The sequence below is a fragment of the Vicugna pacos genome, unplaced genomic scaffold (assembly GCF_048564905.1).
Source record: "Vicugna pacos unplaced genomic scaffold, VicPac4 scaffold_5, whole genome shotgun sequence".
In the NCBI taxonomy this organism is placed as follows: Eukaryota; Metazoa; Chordata; class Mammalia; order Artiodactyla; family Camelidae; genus Vicugna; species Vicugna pacos.
Window position 1 is genome coordinate 415,144 of NW_027328726.1, and position 17,044 is coordinate 432,187.

At 52.0% G+C, this 17,044-nt stretch overlaps 1 long non-coding RNA gene and 1 other non-coding gene across 2 annotated transcripts; one reads left to right on the forward strand and one right to left on the reverse strand.

Moving 5' to 3' along the window:
- Window positions 1-3,420: 3,420 nt before the first annotated feature.
- On the forward strand, window positions 3,421-6,479 carry LOC140692296 (uncharacterized). The gene is made up of 3 exons (XR_012067865.1): window positions 3,421-3,505; window positions 3,740-3,826; window positions 6,161-6,479. It is a non-coding gene; the product is annotated as an uncharacterized lncRNA (long non-coding RNA).
- A 1,917-nt stretch (window positions 6,480-8,396) lies between these two features.
- On the reverse strand, window positions 8,397-8,505 carry LOC140692314 (U6 spliceosomal RNA). The gene has a single exon (XR_012067885.1). It is a non-coding gene; the product is annotated as a U6 spliceosomal RNA (small nuclear RNA).
- Window positions 8,506-17,044: the final 8,539 nt, after the last annotated feature.

Genomic DNA, 17,044 nt, shown 5'->3' on the forward strand with positions numbered 1-17,044 from the left:
TCTGGGTTGCTTCACGTCATGTAGGGATTTTTAGTTTGCATGCTTGGCTTAAGTATGTCTGTCTTTGTCTGTCTTTGTCTGTCTGTCTGTCTGTCTGTCTGTCTGTCTGTCTGTCTGTCTCTCTCTCTCTCTCTCTCTCTCTCTGTATGCGGTGTCTGTACGCATGCGTGTCCGTGTCTATGGACTTTTCTTTCTTCGGGCGGGTAGGCGTCATTTGGCTTATTTGATTTTTTTTTTTTTAACTTTTCTTCCCCGTGTTCCACGGTACCATCGTGTTTATCTATTCTACATGTGGAGATCCCAGTCCCGTCCCACCGCCCTTACCCCTGACAACCTCAAGTTTGTAATCTGTCGGTCTGTTTCTGTATTGTTCGTTCGTTCGTTCGTTCGTTCGTTCGTTCGTTCGTTCGTTCGTGTTTTTTTTTTGGAAATCTGTTCACCTAGGACTATAACTGTACGAAACAGATAGTAATAGAATCTCAAGCCCATCCTACCGAGAACAAAACGTTTCAAAGAGAAAGAAAGGAAGGAGAAGGGGGGAAAATAAAAGTCTCTCTATTTTCTTGCTTCCCTCTGTCACTCCTGATGGTTTAGATGTCTTCTTTTACAATTTTGTGTTTATTCTGTTTGGAATGAACGGTAGTGATCACCTTTCCGGGGATGAGTGTCTCATGTTTGTACCGTCCTGCTTCTTCTCTATTTAGAGTAGACCTGTGGATGTTTCTTTTCGCATGGGTTGAGTGTTGCAAAACTCTTTTAGTTTTTGCTTGTCTGTGAAGTTCTTTACCTCTCCTTCTATTCTAAAGGATAGCTTTGCTGGATAGAGTATCCTAGGCTGCATTGTTTTGTTTTGTTTTGTTTTGTTTTGTTTTGTTTTGTTTTGTTTTGTGTTTCATTCAGGAATTTCAATAGATCTTGCCACTCCCTTCTGGCCTGACGTGTTTGTGGAGAGAGAGAAATCCGCTGAGAGCCTTATGGGGGTTCCCTTGGAACTCACTCTTTGTTTTTCTCTTGCCTAAAGGCATTTAGGATCATTGCTTTCTCCTTGACTCTGACCATCTGGATTAGGATAGGTCTCGGTGTGGGTCTGTTTGAGTTCTCCCTGTTTGGCACCCTCTGAGCCTCCTGGACTTGGATATCGGATTCCTTCCTTAGAGCTGGGAAATTGTCAGTCATGCTTTCTTCAAATACCTTTTCGACCCCCTTGCTTCTTCCTTCCCCTTCTGGAACCCCTATTGTGCGTAGATGGGCACGCTTTCGATGGTCCCGTAGGTCCCTGAGATTGTTTTCGTTGTTCTTTCTTTGTTTTTCTCTCAGCTGTTCTGATTGGGTTCTTTCTGTTGTCCTGTCTTCTGGGCCACTTATTCGCTCCTCGGCGTGATCTAGCCTCCTTTGGACAGCCTTTAGACCACTTCTCATGTCAGCCAATGAGCTGACCAGTTCTCCTTGACTCTTCTTTAGAGCTTCGATTTCGTTTTTGACGTACAGTATACATCTAAACACTATCACTTGGAGTTCCTTCGGTACTTGGATCTCTCCTTTTTTGAAATCTTGATCTAGCAGGCCATCCGTGTCTATTTTGTGGATCGTGCTTTCAGGGAATTTCTCTGGCTCTTTTCATTGGGAGTGGTTCCTCTGCTTCCTCATGCTGCTCCTATCTCTCTGGCACTGTGGCTTAAGGAGTATCAGTTATCTATTGTGGTCCTTAAGGAGTTTAGGTATTTATCTAAAGCCTACAGAGGAATAAAACTTTAAAAGGGGGGGAGAGGGGGGGAGAGGGGGAGAGAGAGAGAGAGAGAGAGAGAGAGAGAGAGAGAGACAGAGAGAGAGAGACAGAGAGAGAGGGAGAGGGAGAGGGAGATACAGGGAGACGGAGAGGGGGATAGGGGGAGAGAGAGAGAGAGACAGAGACAGAGACGGTGGGAGGGGGAGGGGCGTGGGGGAGCCGGATTTTAAAAGAATGGAGGAAAAAAAGGTTTGAAAACAGTGTACAAGCAATAATAGAAGAGCAAGTGGAAGCAGAAGAGCGATCGAGTTGAGACGTCTTCTAAAAGCCTTTAAAAAATAGAAAAGATCAGAAAATAAAACACAATTGTTTCAAAAGTAAATTTTTAAAAGGTAATCGGAAATAGAACAGATTTTAACAAGAGATAAAACACAGGATTTGAAAAGGAGGGAGAAAGAAAAGGTTTGAAGACACTGTGTAATCAATAATAGAAGAGTAAGTGGAAGCAGAAGAGCGATCGAGTTGAGACGTCTTTTAATAACCTTAATAAAAAGGAGAAAAAAAAATCGAGAAACGATATCTGAAACCTGTAAATAATCAATAACAGGAGATCTAAACCAAGAGAAGAGAAAAAGGAAAGGGGGTGGATGTTTAAAAATAAGAAGAATAAAAAGATTTTCAAGGAAACATTTAAAAGGGATTAAAACCGTCAACGTAGACGACTGTTCAAAAGTCAAGGTTAAAAAGGTAACAGAAGGTAAAACCGATAGAAGAGAGATTAAAAAAGAGAAAGGAAAAGGAAAAAAAAAGGGGGGTGGGGGAAGGACGTGTTCCCGGCACCGCGGTCGGATGCTGCGTTCCTCCCGGGAAGGAGGGTGGCTGGCTGGCCGCCCGCCCTCTCCCGGCCCCGGTCGTTCCGCTGCTCTGTGCGGCTGTGTGCTCCGACTCGGGTCGGCGGCGCTCCTCTCCGTAGGTGGGCTCGGGGAAGACCGTGGAACCGCCCCGCCCCTAGCTGCGTCCCCAAACTCGGCTCCTTCTTAGTCATGGTGGCGCGAGTTCTCTGAGGTACCGGGGCAGAAATATCCTATCTGCCTCGGGCTGTAAACGAATCTCAGTCCTGCCTAGAAGGCTGCGGAGCCCCCGGGTGCGGATTCGAGTCTCGGCCCCGCCCCCGCCCGCATGCTGCACGCCAGAGGCTATGGCGGCTGTGGCTGCGTCCCGCCTCTCTTCTCGCGAGAAGCGCCGGTGATGGCGCCGCGGATCTGAGGAGACGGAGGCTACGGCGCCCCTCCCCCCAGGGCACACCGGCCGTGTTGCTTTGCCTTTCTTTTCCCGTCATGTACGGGGGGGCGGGGGGGGGCGGGTTGTTCTGCTCTGTATCCCCTCCCGGCCGCCGCCCTGGTCCTCCGCCCGGCTCGTGCGGCCTGTCCCGGCCCCTGGCTGCCGGCCTGCGACTCGGGCTGGGTGTCGCGGGGACCCTCTGTGCCCGTTTCACTTGGATCGGTCGGTCAAGGGGTGCTCTGGGTAGATCTGAGGCTCGGGGGCGCCCCCTCCGTCCCGTCGGCCTCTCCGTTGGAGAGGGGCAGTTTTGGCGAACGAGCCCTATTCCTCCTCTGCCGCTCCCTCCCCGCGGGACCGGTCCCTCCCGCACTGTTTTGCTTTTTACTCTTTCTTTTCTCCTTTTCTCCTACCAGATTTTGGGCGTCTTTGTCTTTCGAAGAGGGCGGTGTTCTGTCGGAGTTCCGCAGGTGCTCTGATTGGCCGAGTGGGTCCGTCGATGTGAGTTTTGGTGTATTTGTGGGAGAGGGTGAGCTACGAGTGTCCTTCTACTCCGCCGTCTTGCTTCTCCGCGGGTTATTTTTGAAGAGTAGGTGCTGGGGATTGAACCCTGGGCCTTTATTTTTTGCATGCTAAGCACGAGCTGTACTGCTGGATCTCTAGGCCCTCCCCACCGCAACACCCCTCCCCCCCTTTCCCACCGCCTCCATAGTACTCGACGAATCTCCTGACTAGATATCTATGCTTCCTTGGAATGGGGCCGTCCGTTTCTTCATCGGATGGATGGACGTCTGTGGATTCGTCTCGTTTCTCTCCACTGCGGTGGGTGGCATCGGGGCGTGGGGTGGGGTTGAGTGGCGTGGGCTGGGAACTGTTCTTCACGTGTAGAGGTGGAGCGGAGCGATGAGGATGGTGACTTTTTCCCCCGAGTGCTCACGCCGGGTGATGGAGGCCTGTGGTCTCACTTGGAAGAGGACTCGGGTGACTGGAACAGAGCCCGTGTGGGGTCGTTGTGGAGGGAGGAACTCCACCCCCCAGCCCCAGCCCCAGCCCCGGCACTTGTACCTCATCGAGGGACGGTCGGCCGAAAACAAATGAAAGCTGTCAGAGGTGGGGGTGGGGGTGGGGGTGAAGGGGTGGGTGGGTGGGTGTGTGTGTGTGTGTGTGTGTGTGTGTGTGTGTGTGTGTGTGTGTGTGTGTGTCCCCGTTCCCCGTACCACAGTCCCTGGTCGAGGCCCCCCGAGCGGAGAAACGCACGCCAGGCCGTCCGTGCTCCTGGTTGTCCGGCCGCGTGTCCCCGCCGCCCAGAGATCCCGAACCGTCCCGCTCGCTCCCCTGCCGGGTGCCGTGTGCCACCTGCCTGTCGGCCGGGCGCTATTTTAGACACTGCGAAGAAGTCGGCCGGACGGCCGGGCCGGGCCGGGCCGGGCCGAGCCGAGCCGAGCCGAGCCGAGCCGAGCCGAGCCGAGCCGAGCACGTCCAGGCCGAGGTGGGTGGTCCTGGGTTCAGAGGAGTGGGGTACAAGCGGGAGGCGGGCGTCGATGGAGGGGAGGGGGAGGGGGAGGGGAGCAGGGATGACGATGGGCTGGGGGGCTTGGCGTGTGGGGTGGGGGTGGGAGGGATGGTAGCCATCCTATGACTTTCTCTCCTCACCCCGCCTTTGGCAAGTCTGTTAGAGTGACGAGGTTGTGCTGGTTTCTGGCTGGTGCACACCATAGTGATTGTGTTCTTCTTTTTCCTGGTCTTTTTCAGGAACCCTCGTCCCGAGGGACTGAATCTAGTGCCCTGTGCTGCGCGGTACGACCTAGGGGTCGAATCTGCCAGGAGAGGTCTTACAAGGATCTGGAGGATCCTGGAAAACTGCTACCATCCGGAATCCTACATGGATATTCAAGATCTTGCGGATGGATGGACGGACGGAAGACGGATCGAATGGAGGCCCCGCCCCATCCCCTGGACCCCTTGGCCCAGGAGGATCGTGATGGGTCTGGAAAGGACTCTTCCGACGAGGGTCTCGGGATGGACTTTCTCGGTCCGCGGAAGGTGTTTCTGCACAAAGAGGAAGAGAGGGGCGTTCTCGGCCGGAGAGCCCGAACCGCCTCCTTTCAGGGATCCGCTCCAGTCTGGGTCGGGGTCGGGGTCAGAACGCGACCACCGACGGCTCCCCTCCCTCGTCTTGGCTCTCCAACTTGGGAAACCCTCCTCCCTGCCCCCTCACCCATCTTCTCGTCAGCCTGCCTCCAGCTTCCCCGTGCCAACTACCTCTCTCATGCTGCCGGACTTTCCTCCCCCTTGGGCCGCCAGGAAGCTCTCCCACTCCTCCACGTGCTTTGGCTTGGAATCCCTGACAAACACAAGCGGTGCTGGAGGGCGGGGCCGGGGGCAGTGGCAGAAGGACTCCCTTCATCTTATGGGAGCGACTTTTATCTCCATAGGTGGCGATTGAGAAAACACATAAAATCACTCAGAAGAATACCCATGTGTAGTCTCCCTGACCTAGATCCGTGTCTGTCTGTCTGTCTGTCTGTCTCTCTCTCTCTGTCTCTCTCTCCATTTCGCTATTCTGTGTGTGTGTGTGTGTGTGTGCGCGCACGCGCGCGCGCGTGTGCCTTTCTGTCTGTCTCCCTTGTCTCTCTTTCCTCTCCTCTCCCCTCCTCTCCTCTTCCCTGTTCTCCCCTCCCTTCCCCCCTCACCCCTCCGCTACTCTCTTCTCCCCTCCCCTCCACTCCTCTCCTCTCCCCTCGCCTCCTCTCACTTCCCCTTCCCTCCCCTCTTTTCCCTCCTCTCCTTTCCTGTCCTCTCCCCTTTTATCCCTCCTCTCCTCTCCTCTGCTCTCTCTCTCTCTCTCTCTCTCTCTCTCTCTCTCTCTCTCTCTCTCTCTCCCCCCCTTCCCTTCCCTCCCTCCTCCCTAACCCCCCAACCCCTACCTTCACAGGGCCTCATAGATTGCAATCGGTTTCCATGAAATGTGATGAAGAGGGAATGAAGTTTAGAATGATATCCCCATGCCATCGAAACCTTCTTCCCCAGGGACAGCGAGTTATTTGTGGTTGTGTTTGTTTTTGTTTTTCTTGTTGTTGTTTTGGGGTGCAACGAGGGCACAGGAGGCGTTGGGAGTGAGGGTGATGTTTCTCTTTCTGTCTGTCTCCTCCTTAGGAAGGATTTTAAGAGGAGGGAGGACTCACAGAAATCTACCATCTCGTCTCGTACTGCAGCTGTGTTTGAGCTTCCTATACGATCTGGGCGGAACACTCCCCACCCTCACCTCAAGCCGCCATCGCCGCCCCCTCAGCCCCCAGCACCCCCGTCCAGTCCCGCGCTTGGGGTGGTGGTTGGGCATGGGGGGATGTTGGCGGGGTGGTCGTTGGTGGGGGTTGGGGTGGTGGAGGAAACCAGAAAACAGACCACTGTGGCACGTGGCTGACTGGGGCTTCAGGGTGAAGGAGGATGAATAAAATGGCTGGAATTAGGCTAACGGATTGCTTCGTTTTTGGGCGGGGGGGGGGGGAGAGGAGGGGAGGATCATTAGGTCATTCATTCATTCATTTGCTTGGGGGGGTTGTCATTCGGTTTCTTATGCTCGCCCTTAAAACGGTCGACTCTTCTGACTGACCGGTTGCTGCTCACGGTTCCAGGCCCGTTGTTGAAACTGGAAGCTATCGATCTTACTGTTTCTACTGTATTTCAGTCATTGCAAGTCATCATCGTGCTGGGTCTCTGAGTCCTTCTCCGAGGAGAAGGTCGGTCGGTCACGGGACTACTGACCTGACAAAATAGCCTGAGTGACCAAGAAGGCCACACCTTGAGTGCTTATGAGATAATGAGATCTAACCGCCAGCCTCTATAGAATGGGTCACCTGGGAGGCATCGTGACACCGTGCTGAGTCTTCTGATGAGAAAACGATTCTGTGGATGGTGATCGATGCTTGATTGTTTGAGCTATGGCTCTAGAACCACCCCACCCACTCCATCCCCAAGGTGGGTACACAGTTTTGAAGACGCTAGCCTGCTGTGAATCCCCTTTGCCCGGCAGAGCGATAAAATGACCTCTTTTCTTCTAAGCTCCAAGGCCTTGTCTCTGGATTCTTGGGCTCATCGGGGACGGGGGCCGATCTTTCGGCAACAAGCGTGCTTCAGAAACAACGGATGCCCGAGAAGGACACTCTGCCTCTCCCTCTTCTTCCGGGCCTGAAATGGGGAGGAAAAAATATCGCTTCCCCTGGAAGCCGGAGTCCAGAGCCCGCCATCCGGAGGGACTTCTGGCTTGGCCTTCTCCTGGGGTGGGGGGAGGGCACGCCACCGCACGTGTTCTTTGTCAACTCCCCGTTTCTCTCTTCTCGAGTTATCTCTTTGGGAAGGCTCCCACACTGGATGAAAACAGACAGACAGGCTGGTATCTCTCCCTACCCCACCCTTCGCCCCCCAAATGACTGATCTTCTGTCCCATCAAAATCACCACTTGTTTTCCAACGTGGCTTTCTTGGATCCTGGAGGACTGACATCAACTTAGAGCCAAGATGGGCACAGAACTGAAGGACCTTCTCGGCTGGCCTAAGAAGTCTGTCATCGTGATGTGGGAGGTATTCTTCGAGGGACCTATCTGACTAAGTGCTTGACGGCCTTTTGGACTTTGAACCAACTTGGAGATAGGAACTAGGATGAGAGGGCCCCCGAAATAGCTCAGCAAACTCTTCTCCACCCTTAGAAGAGAGACAGACAGATAGACAGACAGACAGAGAAAGAGAGAGAGAGACAGACAGACAGACAGACAGACAGACAGACAGTGTGTGTGTGTGTGTGTGTGTGTGTGTGTGTGTGTGTGTGTGTGTCTGTCTGTCTGTCTGTCTGTCTGCCTGCCTGCCTGTCTGTCTGACGGTCTGTCGGTCTGTCGGTCTGTCTGCCTGCTTATTGTAGGAACTCTCTGTCAATGGAAGTATAGTTGACTTACAATGTTGTGTTCATTTATGACGTACGGCATAGTGATTCACTTATTCACACACACACACACACACACACACACACACACACACACACACGTATACTTTTTCAGGATAGGTTATTACAAGCTATTGAACATAGTTCCCTGTGCTAGACAGTAGGACCTACTTGTGTACCTAGTTTGTATAGGGTGGTTTATATCTGCTAATCCCAAACTCCTGATTTATCCCTCCGCCTTACCCCGTTCCTCCACCCTACCCTGTCCCCTGTGTTAACCATCGGTTTCTTTTCCATGTCTGCGAGTCCAGTCTGTTTCTGTTTTGTAAATAGGTTCCTCGGAGTCTTTTTAAAATGGAGTTATTTATGTATGGATGGGTGTCTTGACTTACTTTCAGATCCCACCTAGAAGTGATGGCATAGGATATCTGTCTTTCCCTGGGTGACTGACTTCACTAAAACTATGGAACGCTTCACGCATGGGCGTGTGTCGTCCACGTTCAGGGGCCGTGCTGATCTTCTCTGGATGGTTCCCATGTTAGTCTATGTGCTGTGGCAGCAAGCGCTTTCCTTAGGGTTTTTGTCTCAACCTGAAAGCCAGCCCGGAGACTGAAGGTCTTCTAGTTGCCTCCACTATCTGCCTAGGACCCTCTCCACGAATGTTTCCCATTTTCTCTCACCCTTTTGCCTTGGCATCATTGAGTACGAAAACGCTCCGTCTCCTGAAGCCCTGCAGACGGAAGCTGGACAACGGGAGGTAAACGTCAGAGAAATGGCCACAACAGCTCCTGTGGAAACCATCCTCGGGCCTGTTTTCGGGGGAGCCGCTCAGAGAGTTGAGCCGAACACCCCAGGACATCATCAGAGGCATTTCAAACTGCTCGAGCCGTTTCGATGACCCCGATGTGTGGAAATCTCCTACCAGACTGACCCCCTACTCCCGGCCCTGAATCTGGTTTCTCATCTGCTCCGACGATTCACCTTTGTGCTGTACTTTGGTTGTCCACACAAGTGCCTCTTAGGCGATTCCTGACTGCTTGCTCCCTAGGCCTAGCTTCAGAAGCCCATCGACACCACCGCCTCCTGAGACGAGATACTACAACTGTTTCCTTGAACAGACCTGTTCTCAGAACTAAGAAACTGGGTCCATGAAACGCAGGCCCCCTAGGAAACCATTCCCTCCCTCCTGCCCCCAGACCGCACGCACGCACGCACGCACGGACGCACACGCACACGCACAGTCAACAGCCCAGCTTTTAATGTGTAAAACTTCCAGGGAAGTTACAGAATAGGGAAATGTTGGGGTCCAGAGTAGGCTGCCCCAAAATGCAAGTGCCCGATGGATTATGCTGAATGAAAGGGACTTCACAAGTGGCCAAGGGGGAGGGTATAGGTCAGTGGTAGAGTGTGTGCTTAGCAAGCAAGCACAAGGTCTTGGGTTAAATCCCCAGTACCTCCGGTCAAAAATAAATGCATAAAATCGAATTCCTCTCCCCGCCCGCCCCCCAAAGTATACACTGCTGTATGTCAACTGTGTCTCAATAAAACTGGAAGGAAAAAAAGGAAAAAAAAAAAAAAGCATGATTTAACAAAAGAAAGAAACAAACAAAGAAAGAACTGCCCGAGGCAAGAGGAACACTCTGTCCCTCCTTTCTGCCTCCCTGGAAGCAGGGGAAAAAGAATTTTTTTTTTTTTTAAAGTCTCCCATCCCAGAGGAATCTATCAAGTCAGAGGTCTGCTTCCATGCCCTTCCATGATTCTCAAACGGTTTAGTGGGGTTTACCCAGGTTAGGAAAAGGAGGGGACTCCTTTGGCCTGAGACCAGGCGAGATTCTCCCCCCTCCCTCCCGCCTCCCTCCGTGCAGTTGGGACGGGGTGGCCTAAGGGTGGGGAAATTGAAACCAAAAAACAAAAGCCGTTCAACGGAGAGGAGCCGGAGGCCAAGTCAAAGGCTCTGACCTGAGCACAGAGCTTTCTGCATTTGAATGAAGCGATTGAACGAGGCCCTGCCGAATGGATCCTCCTGACGTCCCCGCCCCCGCTTCCAGGAGACAGTCCAGTCGATTTAGGACCCGATTTGGGACCGATCGGTGGAGGAGGCCTGGGCGGCGGCGGCAGTGGCGGCGGCGGCGGCGGCGGCGGCGGCGGCGGCGGCGGCGGCGGCGGCGGCGGCGGCGGCGGCGGAAGCAGCGGCGGGGGGCGGGGGGGGGTGCGCGGGCGGGGGCGGGACCAACGGTCGCTCCAGCTCTGCCTGCCTGCCTGCCTGCCTGCTTGCCTGCCTGCGGGGCTGAGGCCTGAGGGCCACGCTGGTTCCTGCCACTCAGGGAAACTTGTGCGGGTGTTGCCGAAAGATCGCCCTCCCCAACCCCGTCCCTGACGAGCCAAATAACCCAGAGACAGGGTCTTAGAGTTTAGAAGAAAAGAGGCAGCTTGATTGCTTTGCTGGGCAAAGGGGACTCACAGCAGGCTAGTGCCTTCCAAACTGTGAACCCGTCTTGGGGTTGGGGTTTCATGCTTCTGTGGACGAACAGGTTGGAGCATGAAAGGGAATCACAACAGGCGGGAGCATAAAAGGTGCTCATGATCAACAAGGGTCTCTGATACAACTTCCTCCTAAATCTGGATGAGTGTCTGGTAACATGGGACCTCCTGGTGGTCTAGTAGGTCATCAGCCCGTGACCTTCTTTCTCTGGTCAGACTCACCCGGCGGCACCAGCGCCACGGAGGAACTCGGGGTGGGGGGGTGGGAGGGGGGCTGGTCGTTCTCCTGAGCTTATCCTCCCGTGACTCCCTTCCTGGGGAAAGACTCAGACGTCAAACATGATTGTCAATTTGAACGATCAGAGGAAGGTCCAATCAAACAGTTAGAATCGACAACTTTAGCTGCTTTGAACAGTGGGCCTGGGGCTGGGAGCGGTGTCTGGTCAGTCGAGTTTGCTGATCGTTCTAAAAGCAAGCAGTAAGCATAAAGCCAAAAATTGGCTTAGCCTAAGTGCGGCCACTTCATGATTCCTCCTTCACTGGGGGCCGAGGCGCGGGGGAGGGCGGGGGTGGGGGACACGACTGAGGTGGCGACGAACTTCTCCGTGAATGCTCGGAGCCGAACTGCTCTCTGGGCCTAGGTCCAAAAAAGGCCTGAGTCTCAGCTATGACAGGTTCTCTCTCTTTCTGGGCACATGGACTGACTCGCCCCGCATCCTCCCATCCTGTCAGACCCTTCGGACACGCACCTCCACCCGAGGAGTTCTTTGGCCTCGTCCAGAAAAAACAAACACACGCACGAACAAAACCAACCGAGCACACAGAAACCCTGATGATCTCCTTGGACCCCATTCACTTCGGAGAGTCCCTCTCGTAGAAATCCCCTCAGCTCGATGATTTCACCATAGCCGCCTCCCTTTCTCTGCCGCAGTGACCCCCACCCCCACCCCCACCCCTGCGTGGGCCCTGTCCCTCTACCTATCAAAAACCAAACCCCAGGAGAAAAGAAAATCAGAATGCTGCTTTGAGCCACTGGATCTGTGAAAGGAACCAAACAGAAAGCCGAAATAACCAAACCAGCCGAACACCAAAAGCGAACAGACAGATACCCCAGAAAGAAGGGCACGCTGACCCTGGCCCCTTTCCTTCCTGGAATCAGGACATAACGTAGATCTACACCCCACCCCCGACCCCACCCTCCCCAGATGTCTTCTTTATGCCGGAACGAGAGTGACGTTCTTAGTGTCAATGGTGCTGTTTTGGAAACGACAGGCCAGCCAAGAAACAAGCACCACTCGGAGGGTTGGAGTACTCAGATTTCTTACGCCGGCGGGCTCAGAGGGGCTTCTGCTCCTAAGCCCTGAGCACCCCCAAGACGTGCACGTGAGGTTTTATAGGGTTAAGTACAAGCTTGGGGTATTCGGCCAATAGGCACGCGATAGCTTTAGCAACAACATTATCACAAGAGTAGAGGCAGTGAGGCGGCAAACCGACATTTCAAGGCCAGATATGTCTCTTTGAAAATCCAGCTGGCTAGCAAAGCATGAATAGGGAATCAGCAAACCGACACTTATTAATTTAGATTTACGAGTTAGCCCAGCAGACCTCAGATCAGGAATCCGACACTTGTTACACTTAGATTTGTGACTTAGCTTGTTAGCCCATCTGGGCTTTTCCTTCACAGTGTAAAGCGGAGAAGGAGAGAATTCTGTACAAACAGACCTCGATGAAAAGAATCCTCATCCTCTTTTAGGCCCCCACCTCAACACACACACACACACACACACACACACACACACGCACGCACACGCACACGCACACACACACGCATGCACGCATGCACGCATGCGCGCGTATAGTTACTCCTGTTCTCTCTCTCTCTCTTTCTCTCTCCCTCTTCCTTTATTACTGATGTTTTTAAAAATGTTTACTGATAACACAGAAAAAAATTGCTGAAGTGTTGTCCAGGAATGATATTCATTTTTGAAAACATGATATATATTGTAAAGGGTTTGGGCTCCCTTAGAAAAATCCCAGTCCAGGCACGATTGTATAGCACCTCTTTTCACTTTCAAGTATCTCATTTCAGACAATAAAGTAGCCTGTCATCTTCCTTGTGCATGACGTTTGTAACTGGCACAAGTCAAACGGCACAAAATTCAGACCCAATCTCCTGATCCGTATGATTCTCATATTCTTTTTCTTTAGTGACCCCAGAAGCTATGGGTCTGTGCCAACCACCCGTGGCTGTTCACTATCCAGCATTTCTTCCATTATCTTTATGTTGTCCTGTTTCTTGGAAGTATTAGTGCAGCTACTTTTCCCGATGGTCTGTCTCTGTCTCTGTCTCTGTCTCTGTCTCTCACTCTTTTCTCCTTCTATTTTTGGGGGGAGGGGCATGGGTTTGATTAGGTAATTTATTTATTTTAACGGTGGTTCTGGGGATTGAACCCAGGACATCATGCATGCTAAGCAGGCACTCTAACGCTGATCTATATCCTTCTCTACACCGCCCCCCCCCCCGACCCTCCAGCACCCCCCCCTCCCCGGCCAGGGCCTGTCTTTGCTCAACCCAATAGAAGAGCATTTATGTTTTGCCAGTTTTCTGGGTCCTTCTTTGTTTCATAAAACTGAGAAGAAATACGTGCGGAAGTTCTCTCCTATGAATTGAACAGACTGAAGATCCTTTAAATAACCAAATGAGGTGGAAGTGCCGAGAGTACCATACGGGAACACACCGAGACACATCATCATCAAATTGACCAAAATTAAGGGTAAGGAGAAAATATTAAAATGAGCGAGAGAAAAGCAACAAATAACATACAAGGGAACTCCCGTAAGGTTATCAGCTGATTTTTCAGCAGAAACTCTACAGGCCAGAAGTGGGTGGCACAACATATTGAAAGTGATGAAAGGGGAAAACTGACAGCCAAGAATACTCTATTCAGCAAGGCTCTCGTTCAGATTTGAGGGAGAAATCAAAAGCTTCACAGATAAACGAAAGCTACAAGATTTCAGCACCATCAAGCCGGCTTTACAAGGAATGTTAAAGGATCGTCTCAAGTCATCAAACCCTAAGAAAAGAGAACAAAAAGATGACAGAGAAAGGGAGGGAGGGAGGGAGGGAGGGGGGAGAGAGAGAGAAAGAGAGAGAGAGACAGGGAGAGAGAGAGAGAGAGGAGACCTACAAAAGATGGCTTTGCCTGTTTAGGGTCTTCCGTTGTTCCTTATAAATTTTGAAATTGTTTGTTCTAGTTCTGTGAGGAATGTCGTGAGTATTTTGACAGGGGTTGCATGGAACCTGCGGATTGCTTTGGGTAGTGTGGCCATTTTGATAGTATTGATTCTTCCAATGCAAGAGCACAAGACAGCTTTCCATTTCTTTGTGTCATTTCAGATTCTGGAGTATAGGTAACCTCCTCGATTAAGTTTATTTCTAGTCATTTTACTGTTTTTGACGCAATGGAAGTGTTTATCCCAGTTATAAAATTCTGGTTTTTAAAGTGGAGGAGGGGAAAAAAAAAAAAAAAAAAAGGAAAGGAAAGGCCACAAATGGCAAAATATCCTTCTTTATTATGGGTGAATTGTATTCCATTCCGTGTGTGTGTGTGTGTGTGTGTGTGTGTGTGTGTGTGTGTCCCCTCTTCTTTATCTATTCAAATATTGATGTGCACTTAGGATGCTTCCGTATCTTGGCCATTATAAATGATGTTGCTGTTAATAGCAGGGTGTGTGTATCTTTTTGAATTCATTCTTATTTTGCGGTTGGCTTTATTCCTTTGATAACTATGTAAGTTTAAAAAGCTAAAGCGCTAAACCTTCCTGGAAACAATGAACAGTACGTATATGTAAATTAAAAAATATGTGTGCAGTAAAAATTTAAAAAATAAATAAATGAATAAAAAAGAAAGAAAGACAAGGAAATTAGCTATCAAGCCATGAAAGACATGGAAGAAACTTAGAAGACATCTTACTAAATCAAAGAAACCGGTCTGAAAATGTTACCAACTGGACAATTCCAACCAAAGGACATCCTGGAAAAGGCAAAGCTCTAGAAACAATAAAAAGATCGTGGTATCCAGGGGTTTGGGGAGAGGGAGGGAAGGAGGAATGAACAGATACAGCGTGTGGGATTTTTTAAGGCGATGAGATTATTCCGTCGGATACCATAGTGGTGGCTACATGTCATGATACATTTGTCAAAACCCATAGAACGTACGACATCAAGAGTGAACCGTCATGTAAACTATGGACTTTGATTGATAATAACGTGTCCATGTCGGACCATCAGTTTGACCAAATAGGCCACACTGATGAGGGATGTTGAGGGGAGGGGAGGATATATGTGTGGGTGGGGAGGGCTGTGTGAGAACTCTCTGTATTTTCTGCTCAATTCTGCTGTGAGCCTGAAACTGCTCTAGGAAATAAAGTCTATTAATCAAAAAACAAAAACAAGAACAAACACAACGAAACAAAACAAAACAGCCAAATGAGGTGAACCAGGATTCAGTCATCCAAAATGGAGCTGGACGGCCAGTGGGAGGAACTTGGTTGCAGACATAGTCTTGTTTCGGGGAGGGGCACGTTGTCCCCTCCCTCTACACATCTTGAGTCCTCTGGGCTGGACTGATCCAAAAATGGACCCCAGACGGATCGTTGAGCAGGAGCGACAGGGAACCTCCTGTCTTTCATTCAAGCACTCATGTGTCCCCGAAGCAGGCAGCTTTTCTCCGTTTTAGGACAAGAAATCAGCCCTTTGTGCGAAATGGACCGGGCTGAGAGACTTTGGTTTTGGGTGACCCGTCCGTGAAGAATCGAGACAGAGTTTGGGTTTTTGGGGGGAAGCCCCTGAAAGAAGTCACGAGGTTGGTTGGTTGGTTGGTTTCTCTAGGCTTCCGGGGCCTGAAGGCTCTCAGTGGGAGATCAGGGTGATTTCCTAAGTCCAGATGCAGGGAGGGCACCCTCCACGGAAGTGATTGATTTCCCGCTTTCAGGGAGACAGAAAGAAGAGTCTGAGGGTCCGGTCCCTCTTGCGTCTGCTGGCCCCTCGGCTTCTTCGGTCACTCTCATTTCTAACCTATCCGTGTGCCACGGAGGCACATACATGTTTGGGGTGGCCTCCCCTGGGTCCCGACACCGGCATCCATGGGGGGAGGGGGGGCATGAGTGGTCAGAACTGTATCGAGCTCAAGGGCGCCACCAACCGGTTTCAAAAACAAATCTGCCAGCAGCTGCTAGCTGCAGCCTTGTCGTTTCAAAGTTCCCGCCTTGCTCTTGTGGTGTTTTCTTTCGTTTCCCCTTCTCCACTTGCCCCGTGGGGTAGTCTGGTGACACACACTTCCAGTGCTTCTTTCTTGCATCTGTGTCTCCTGGGCTGCAGTCCTAAGAACCCCCCCATCCCCCCCGGCCCCCCCCCCCCAATAAGCTCGTTTCTTTACCCTCCACCAGGTCTCCTGGCTTGGGAATCTCGGTTCACACCATGTGTCTCGTGTCCTCTCTGAATTCATGGGCCCAGCCATCCACCCTAAGGAGACGGAGGGAGGGAAGGAAGGCTTTGACCTGGCGACCTTCCTTGCCGGCATCCTCCGGATTTCGGACCCTTCAGTGTGCCACCCGCCACCCGCCACCCGCCATACCACCCTCACCCTGAGGCCTAGCCCTCGGGGCTCCGTCCACGCGGAAACCTGAACGCGGACGGACGGACCTGGATGGCGGGCGGGGTGGGGGTGGGGGTGGGGGTGGGGGTGGGGGGTGGAGGGGCTTGCTTCATCACCGCCGGAACCGTGGAGGCGACCGAGACAGACGCGTCCTTCAAGAGGTGAAGGGACACGTAGCCCGGGCTAGGTCCGTGCCACGGCATATGATTTGGCTCTAAAAAGGAAACCAGGGGCCCGTGGAGCCGAGAGACCTGTGGGAGACAGGCGGGGCAGTTTCTGCGTGCACATGACTCCCTGAAAGGAGCCAATCTGAAAAGGTGGCATCCTGTAGGGTACCGGCTCTGGATGACGTTCATTCTCAAAAGGGCAAAAGCCCAGAGAGGGTGAAAAGATGAGTGGGGTTGTGTGTGTGTGTGTGGGGGGGTGAAGGTTGTGTCTCTCTCTCTCTCTCTCTCTCTCTCTCTCTCTCTCTCTCTGTGTGTGTGTGTGTGAGTGTGCGCGCGTGCGTGTGTGTGTGTGTGTGTGTGTGTGTGTGTGTGTGTTGTGGCGGGGGGGGGGGTTGTTGATGAATAGGTGGAGCACAGGGGACTTTTAAGCAGCAAAACTCTCCGGTAGGTAGGCCCACGATGGGATGAAAACCAACGTGTTGGGTATGGCATTCCCTAAGATGGGGTGAACTGAAAGAACCCTTCTGGGTGTCTGCCCCTCAGCCGAAGTTTAAAGTCCTTCCTAAAGCCAGAAGGTAAAGACACCCGTGAGCAATCTGAGCGGCCATTGCTGAGGGGTAAGAGCGAGGCCAGTGAATCCAGTGAAAGACTGACTGACTGACGTGGGGTCCTGGGTCCCTCGGCTCGACCCCCTTCCCCGGGAAACCGAAGCCTTCGACGCAGGGATGCGCTTTGACACGCTTATGTCTCATCAGAGAAGGTTTCTTCTGCCTGGCATTGTGTGACGGGGCCGAGAAACC